This window comes from Triticum urartu, chromosome 3A (assembly GCF_056163025.1).
Source record: "Triticum urartu cultivar PI428250 chromosome 3A, HENAU_Tu73, whole genome shotgun sequence".
Taxonomy (NCBI): Eukaryota; Viridiplantae; Streptophyta; class Magnoliopsida; order Poales; family Poaceae; genus Triticum; species Triticum urartu.
This window is the reverse complement of record NC_141875.1, coordinates 578,533,876-578,543,372: the sequence shown is the minus strand read 5'-3', so window position 1 is coordinate 578,543,372 and position 9,497 is coordinate 578,533,876. Positions and strand designations below refer to the sequence as shown.

At 43.1% G+C, this 9,497-nt stretch overlaps 1 long non-coding RNA gene across 1 annotated transcript; it reads left to right on the top strand.

Annotated features, from left to right (window-relative positions):
- Positions 1-4,275: 4,275 nt before the first annotated feature.
- LOC147980605 (uncharacterized) lies at positions 4,276-4,711 on the top strand. Its single transcript, XR_015599805.1, has 3 exons — positions 4,276-4,398; positions 4,491-4,553; positions 4,644-4,711. It is a non-coding gene; the product is annotated as an uncharacterized LOC147980605 (long non-coding RNA).
- The last annotated feature ends 4,786 nt before the right edge of the window (positions 4,712-9,497 follow it).

The following is a 9,497-nucleotide window of genomic DNA, read 5'->3' as shown; positions in this document are numbered from 1 at the left end:
CAGACCCTGGATCAGTTAAACGCTCTCGAGCCAGATCCACAACGTCCAGGGTACTTCAAGGGGTATAATACTAAGCACGCGTGGACTCACAAAACATGCTTATGGGATCTGCCTTACTTCAAAGACCTCCTTTGCCCACACAACATCGACGTGATGCACACTGAGAAGAATATCGCCGAGGCACTTTTTGGTACATTGTCAGCATAGATGGGAAGTCAAACGATAATACTAAGGCTAGAGTCGATCTGGAGGCGCTATGTGATAGGCCGTTACAAAACATGAAAGAACCAAAAGGAAAGCAGAACTGGACGAAGCCAAAGGCATGGTTCAATCTTGGAAGGCCAGCTATGAGGGAAATTCTCTTGTGGGTGCAACAACAGTTGATGTTCCCCGATGGGTATGCAGCGAATCTAAAGAGGGGAGCGAATCTTGATAAACTGAAGATATTTGGTCTCAAGAGTCATGATTGGCACATATGGATTGAGCGGGTAATGCCGGTGATGTTGCGTGGCTTCATCCCTGAGGATGAATGGCTAGTACTGGCAGAACTCAGCTATTTCTTCCGTGTTCTTTGTGCGAAAGAACTATCGCCTGGCGTGCTAGAAGAAATGGAAGAGTTGGCACCGGAGTTGATCTGCAAGTTAGAGAAGATCTTTCCACCGGGCTTCTTTAATCCAATGCAGCATTTGATTTTGCATATCCCGACCGAGGCAAGATTGGGGGGGCCCGTGCAAAATCGTTGGTGCTACCCAACTGAGAGGATGCAGAAGACGCTTCGAGAAAAATGTAAAAATAAATGTAGAATTGAAGCATCGATGGCTGAGGCATTCATCATAGAGGAGGCGGCAAACTTCGTAACAGCGCACTACGAAGCAAAAAATCGTCATTTGCATAATCCGAAGCCTCGGTACAATGCTGACGAGCCTAAAAAGGGTGGATCCAACCTCAGCCTATTCAAAGGGAATCTCGCACCAGCTAGTGTTTCACATCCAGTATCTTTGGATAACGAAGAATGGCGGACCATTTCGTTGTATATCTTCAACAACCTGATAGAAGTGCGGCCGTACATCGAGTAAGTTCTCGGTACATTGTTTCGCAACTTCTATTTCCTTTGAACTACTCTTATTCCTGGATATGTCATACAGTCGATACGTCACCATATTCTCGTATGGAGCGGAGATCCAAAAGGATTTCGTCGAAGAGTATGAGCTTCTCGCAAAGCAAGCAGGTGGCTATCCCGGTTTCATCTCTTGGTTCAAACAAACGGTAATTTCTATTAGACAATTTCATATCATTCGCTAATTTGTGCATAATGCAACAATCCTTTCATCTTAAACTTGTAGGCTAATTCAGAGTCTATGGACGCCGAATTGAGACAAGTCGCTAATGGTTTTGACTATAAGGTCCGTTCATTTGACAAGTACGACATCAACGGGTATCGCTTTCGTACCTATGGCAAAGAGCTATCTATGGCCGACCGAAAGTCAACAAATTGTTGTGTATCTGCTATCGGCGAAGGAGGTACCGAGTATTATGGGAGAGTTGAAGCAATTTATGAACTTCTGTTCTATGGTGAAAATCCACCGAATGTCGTAGTCTTCAAATGTTATTGGTTTCAGCCGAAGGAGACTAGAAGGACTCATGAACATGTAGGGCTAGTTGAAATCAACCAAAGCACTCATTTAGATGTTCCTGATGTCTATATTATGGCTCAACAGGCGACCCAAGTATTCTATCTACCGTGGGCCTGCCAAACTAATCCAAATCTGAAAGGTTGGGATGTCGTTTATGAAGTGCCGCCACGTGCTAGACTTTCTCCCCCAAAGGAAGAGGATTATGAACCTCACATTAACCCAGACACATATGAAGGAGAATTCTTCCAAGAGACACGTCTTTCCAAAAAGCGTTTCAAGAACCGCTATACTTCACCCCAAAACATTGAAGTAGACAGCGACAATGAATCCGACATCACCCAAGAGGAGGAACAAGAAGAGCCGGAACAAGAAGAGGTTACTGCTGCGGATGACCTGTCAATGCTTGACCGATTACGTCAAGGTGGCCTTGCACATGTTGATGCCAATGAACCCTGTGAGCCCGTCATTGATTATAGTGATGATGATGATTATGCATTTATTGATGATACTGATCGAGATTATTAGTAGTGTCAGGTATTACATTTTTTTATGTTGTACTTGATGATGATACACTTAAGTGATACACATATTATTATTCATGTCGGTCTTTTTTTATATTGTACTAATTTCATTTACTGTTTGTCATGGCAGGTGTTGAAAGATGGTGGGCGCTGGTCGGGAGCGTGGTCTGAGGTCTTCCATTCCAGACGCACCTCTCCGCCGAGCGTTGCTGGACAGTATGGCCACACCGCCGGGCCCTTCTTCGTCGATCGCGGTGCCCAGCAGGGGACGAGGTAGGAAGAGAGGAGGTGGGGCACGTGGTCGTGGGAGAGGAGGTAGGGTGACTGCTACGGCGCCTTCCTCGCCGCCACCCCCAGCCATTTCACCCGAGCACGTGACTGCTAGGGTGGACTCGTCCGAGGAGGAGGCTACACGGACTCCGGTCCACGAGCCTCTGGTCCACGGGTCTTGGGCCCATGAGCACGTGAGCCACGAGAGTTCGGCCCACGTGACCCCGGAGGAGCACACGTCCGGATGGGGTACCTGGCCGGATCAGCCCGAGGAGCCGAGTGGCCATGCTGATGATGGCGGGGAGCCGACTGATCTTGAGGAGGAGGGGGGCACCGTCTACCAGCGTGGTGCTACACGGCTCCCGTCCGTGCCGGTGACCCGCGAGCAGAGGTGGTTGATTTTCCCTGATGGGGAGAGGTACGTAAGTGCATTTAATATTTTTGTACCTTGTGCATTCACGTTTTTTCAAATAACTAATGCGTTGGCCTTGTCATGCTGCAGGGGTTGGGACCACCATCATAATGTCCGCCGGCCCAACTCCGTCCTTGGAGTTCTTTGCTGGCAAAACTTCCCGGGGTTTGTCACGTTGCCTGGTGAGGGTCGGCTTCCAGAGCTTGGATTGAGCTGGGAGCACTACATGGCTGCCCCGGCCCCGCCCGATGAGATTATCGACGGTGTCGTGTGCAACACGAGGGCAGACATGGTGATCAGAAAGTTCTGGGTAATTTCTCCTTTACACATTTAAAAATATTCAACTAGCTAGTTATTAATTGTACTAATCAATATTGTCTCATTTGATTGCAGACATTCTACAGGTGTGAGGAGGGATACGAGGAGGACACGGCACATGTTATCGAGAACGTCTGCAAGCGCCTACTCCAGAACTTACGGCACGAGGCTCGGGTGCAGGCTGTTCGAGACTACTACGCCTTGCGTGGTATCAAGAAGACCAAGCCGGCGTGCCGCGATAAGTTCCTGAGTAAGGAGCAGTACATGAAGGTAATCTTAAGGCCTTCTATACTTAAGTTCCTTCATTTAGTAATTCTTAGCCGTAGCGCTCAAGTTTCTATTTGCTAACTTAGGCGCCTCCGAGATGGTGTGCGGATCGGATGGATTGTTGGGAGGTGTTGGTCGATGAGTGGTGCTCACAACGATGGCTAGCCCTCCACAACGAGGCCAAGGACAAACGTGCCCAAATGGAAGGTGTGCCACACCATCAAGGCAGCTCCAACTTATATCAGTTCGGGCGCAACTAGGTATGTGGTTTGCTTCATGATTCATGCAATTCATTCATCATGCTAGCTTGAGCCCTTTAATTACTAATTTTCATTGTTTCTCTCTTTCAGGCACGCTACAACAAGGCGGATAAGGTGCCAGAGGTGTACGACCTGTATGCCATGGCCCACACTGCCTCTTTCAAGAAAGTCAAGGCTTTCTCTCAGTCTGACCTCGATGATGCAAACAACTTCACCAACATCTCCTCCCACAACAAGCTCGTGAGATATAGAGATGAGGGGAAGGCGAGGAAAGGGGAGGACTTTAACCCGAGCCAGGGTCCCATTGATCCAGAGCTGTTGATGATATCTGGTGGCGGGAGGTCCCATGGCTCCATAGCCATTGGAGATGGACTTATCCGTTGTCCTAGCACTCTCCCGGAGATCAAGGCGCGCCAGTCGAGCTCCGCTCCTGAGATAAGGCCTCGTGAACGGCCAGTGCAACTCGCCATCAAGGTTAGTGATACGTACTCAGTTATCTTTCTCCATTACATTGTGTGTGTTTCCATCAATGATTACAAATGGTCATGTGAGTGGTGTTGCAGGCTGCTATACAGAGTGAGAGAGATAGAACAGAGAAACTTCTAGCGGAGGCGGCGGAGAGGCAGCGGGAGTTGGAGGAGAGGACGACAAAGATGATGGAGGAGGAGAGGGCACGGAATGACATGCAGGCAAGGGCCATGTACGAGCTCCTTGTGGTAAGTTTCTTCTGCAGATTAGCCAAAACATTCATGTAGTCTTTGTCTCATTACTAACTAGTATGACTGAGTCGTCAAAACCAAATGTGCAGTCTGTGTGCGAGAAGACAGGTCAGACCGCTCCGCCGATGCCAGTGATTGCTCCTGGGACCACGGTGAGTTTTATTTGAATGGACATTACTTGCTAGTCTTAACATTTGAGTGTCATCATGCTAACAAGACATTGGAAATGATCTTGGGTGCAGCGTAACTCCAGACAAGCATCGCACGATCCTTCTCCATCTACCGACATGAGCCACCCCGCTCCTACACCTCCTACATCTTGGTAAGTTTATCTAGTGTTTTGCTTAACACATGCATAAAGACCTAGACTTAGCTTTATTTCCTCCAATGCTTACCATAATGACCTAGACTTAGCTTCTTCACCTCCAAAATGACTTAATAAGCTTACTGACCTCGAAAACCATCCATTTTACCTAACTTAGCTCTAAAACGATCTGTACTTAGCTTACTTATGTCAAAAATTGCATAATTAGCTTAGTTAGCTTATAGACGATCCATTTTACCTAAGTTAGCTCTAAAATGACCCATTTTACCTAGGTTAGCTTATAAATGATCCAGTTCATCCAAGTTAGCTCAAAAATGACCCATTTTACCTACATTAGCTCCTAAATGATCCATTTTACCTACGTTAGCTTTAAAATGACCCATTTCACCTAGGTTAACTCCAAAATGACCAATCTTACCTAGGTTATCTCATAAACGATCCATTTCAACTAATTTAGCTCATAAACGATCCATTTCACCTAGGTTACCTAAAAAACGATCCATTTCACCTAAATTAGCTCTTAAATGAGCCATTTCACCTAAGTTAGCTCAAAAAGATCCATTTCAACTAAATTAGCTCATAAATGATCCATTTCACCTAAGTTAGCTCAAAAACGATCCATTTCAACTAAGTTAGCTCATAAATGATCCATTTCATCTAAGTTAGCTAAAAAAGATCCATTTCACCTTAGTTACCTGAAAAACGATCCATTTGACCTTAGTTAGCTCATAAACGACCCATTTCAACTAAGTTAGCTCATAAATGATCCATTTCACCTTAGCTAGCTCATAAACGACCCATTTCAACTTAGTTAGCTCATATATGATCCATTTCACGTAAGTTAGCTCATAAATGACATACTCTTCTTGTTCTAGTCTTCTTCTTGTTCTACTCTTCTTGTTCTAGTCTTCTTCTTGTTCTACTCTTCTTGTTCTAGTCTTCTTCTTGTTCTACTCTTCTTCTTGTTCTACTCTTCTTGTTCTAACTTTCTTATTTTTCATTTTGCAGAGTTCATTCACTTGACGAAAGCTTGCATAGATGGAGTGCTCCTTATCCCTTTCTCTGTTTCTTTTGTATCGTTGAACTATGCATGTATCGTTGGATGAAACTATTGTAATATATATGGTTGGATGCCTCTATGTTGAACTTGTTATGTATGATGGAACTATGCATGTAATATATATGGTTGGATGATGAAGTTATGTGTTGGATATCTTATATGTTTGCTCTGTAATGGCCTTTTGAAATATATCTATATATGTCATCTATATTTGTGATGAAAATTGTTGGATTTAATAAAAAACAGATAAAAGAGTCAATATGCAGGTTCTTTGCCGTCTGCCACCGACGGCAACGGGCTCTTTGCCGTCTGCTGCAGACGGCAAAGAAGGCACGTGGCATCCAGCTGTGCTTCCTGGGAGCTGACCCGTTTGGTCAGTTTGCCTACAGTGGCAGACGGCAAAGACTTTGCCATCAGTGGCAGACGGCAAAGAACCTGCCATGTAGTGATGTGTAGATGACATCATACGACGGACGGCAAAGACACTAGAAAGTTTGCCGTCAGCGGCGGACGGCAAAGGCCTGCCGTTAGCCACTTAACAGACTGACAGCGCAATTATTGCCGTCCGCCTTCTTTGCTGTCTACCGCGCTCTCTTTGCCGTCTGCGGCGGACGGCAAAGACTTTGCCATCAGTAGCAGACGGCAAAGTAGCTGTTTACCGAAGCCTACTTTGCCGGAGCCTTTTGCCATCTGCGGCTGACGGCAAAGGCCTTTACCCTCCGCCGTTCATGCCTTTGCCGTCCGCCGTGGCAGACGGCAAAGTAGCTGATTCCTGTAGTGTCACCCTTGACGAAAGCACTTCCATGACGCGCCATTTATCGTCATGGAAGTGGACACTTCAGTGATGATAATTTTGGTAATGTCATGGAACACTTCTACGACAGCACAAGTATGACTATCTTGATTCTGTCATAAAATCGCCATGGATGTACATGCATGAAGAAAACGTCACCTACTGTGACAAAAACGTATCATCATGGAAGTGTATTTTTTATAGTGTATCTTCTATAATGGACTAACCGATGCTTCTAGGGACTTCCTAGATAGTTGTGCTGGTTGTGTTTTCAGGGAACAAACTATTGCTCAAGCTGAAGAATTATTGAATAACATATTGAAAAATTATGATGATTGGACTCTTCCTGAACCACCGGCTAAACCCACTCCGAAGAAGAGGGGTATATTATATCTCTGTCCTAAAGATATGCAAGAAGCAAATAAATCTATGAAGGAAAAAGGTATTAAAGCTGAGGACGTTAAAAATTTACCTCCTATTGAAGAAATACATGGGCTTAATACACCACCACTGCCTAAGGTGGTAGAGGTAAATTCTCTTATGAAATTCAACGAAAATGATAATCCTCACAATATGCTTCCTAGTCAATGCCTTTATGAGTTTGAAAACTACATTAGAAAGCAAGACCACTTCAATGCAAATGTTATGAAACAATTGAAATACAATTCTGATATGATTGCTCGATTGAGTGACTTGTTATTTAGAATTTCAAATGATGTTAGAGGTGTTGGAAAACATGCTTCTGTGGTTCAAATTCAGTTAGAACTAGTTGCTAAATCACAAAGAGAATTACTTGATGAAATGAATAACAATATGCATGACTTTGTTGTTAGAGTTGCAACTAGAGGAGGTAAAATGACTCAGGAACCACTTTATCCTGAGGGACACCCAAAAATAATTAAACAAGACTCACAAAGAAATAACACTAGTGCACCTAGTCCTTCTAAAAATAAAAAGAAGAATAAAAATGATAGGACTTTGCATGCTTCCAGTGAACCTGAAATAGAGAAACCTCCTGATAATGAAAATGAAATTTCTATCTTTGATGCTGAAACTCAATCTGGTAATGAACATCCACCCAGTGATAATGAAAAAGATAATGCAGATGTTCATGAAGATGCTCAACCAAATAATGGAAAAGAATCAGATAATGATGTTGAGATAGAACCACGTGTTGATCTTGATAACCCACAACCTAAAAATAAAAGGTATGATAAAAGAGACTTCATTGCCAGAAAACACGGTAAAGAAAGAGAATAGTGGGTTCAAAAACCTATGCCTTTTGCACCCAAGTCAACTAAAAAGAATGACGATGAAGAATTTGAACGCTTTGCTGAAATGCTGAGGCTAGTCTTTTTGCGTACTCACTCGATTGATATCTTGAAAATGCCTCCTTATGCAAAGTATATGAAAGACATCATCACTAATAAGATAAAAATACCAGAAGCTGAAATCTCCACTATGCTTGCTAATTATACTTTCAAAGATGGAGTACCTAAAAAACTTGGAGATCCGAGTATACCAACTATAACTTGCTCCATCAAAAAGAATTATGTGAAAACTGCTTTGTGTGATTTAGGAGCTGGTGTTAGTGTTATGCCTTTCTCTTTATATAAAAGACTTGACTTGAATAAACTCACACCTACTAAAATATCTTTGCATATGGCTGACAAGTCAACTGCCATACCTATCGGTATCTGTGAGGATGTGCCCGTTGTTGTTGTTAATGTTACTATTTTGACTGACTTTGTTATACTTGAGATGCCCGAGGACGACAACATGTCAATTATCCTTGGTAGACCCTTCTTAATTACTGTAGGGGCTGTTATTGATTGCAATAAAAGCAAGGTCACTTTTCATATTAATGGTAATGAGCATACGGTGCACTTTCCGAAGAAACAATTCCAAGTGAATGGTATTAATGTTATTGAAAAATCTCCGATGATCACTATTGGAAGTTTTCAAATACCTCTACCTATAGTCAAAAAGAAATATGAAATGCTTATTGTTGGGGACATGCATATCCCCATTGAGGTAACTTAGTGATTTACGAAAATTCTTCAGTTTCATGCTCACCGAAAGTGGTTGTTAATAAGACCCGATCAACCTTATTAATGAATCATTTTTTAGCCGTATGAAGTTGATGAACTTAGTAAGCACTACCTTCTGTCCTTACTTTTTGTATTCTGTTTTTATTAGTTAAATAAATTAAAATGCCATGTTTTGCCTGTTTTTATTAGTTAAATAAATTAAAATGCCTTGTTTTGCCTGTTTTTATTAGTTAAATAAATTAAAATGCCATGTTTCGCCTGTTTTGCCTGTTTTCTGAAAAATTTACACGATTTTTTTCTGAATATTTCTGAATTTTTGGTGCAAATAATACCAGAGGGAGGTGCACCAGGTGGGCACAACCCACTTGGGCGCGCCAGGACCCCCAGGCGCGCCCTAGTGGGTTGTGGTCCCCACGTGGTCCCTCTCACTTATCTCTTTAGCCCGCATCATCACATACCTCCGGAAAAAATCCTCATTGCTCTCTCTCCCGTGTTCTTGAGCTCAAACCCGCAGATTTCGATCTCTTTGCTCGAAGCTCCGTTTCTGAAATAGTTTCAGGGGATTGTTGCTTGGTATGTGACTCCACCGTTTGTCCAATTAGTTAGTGGTTTATACTTTGAATAATTAGCTACTCTTGGTGCTGCTGTAGATGTACTTGCATGTTGAATTCTTAGTGTTCTAAGTAGTTTGAATGCTTGTTATGGCCTCTATGTATCCCTATGAGTAGTTGCTATCAATTTTGTGAAGTTTAATTGAGAAAATTTTGTGAACTAAAAATTCAGATTTTTGTTCATAGGAAAAATTGTACGTGGACGTAAATATCTTCAGGAAGTTTGGCTCTAAGAAGAACTCCAAGAGTGTTATTG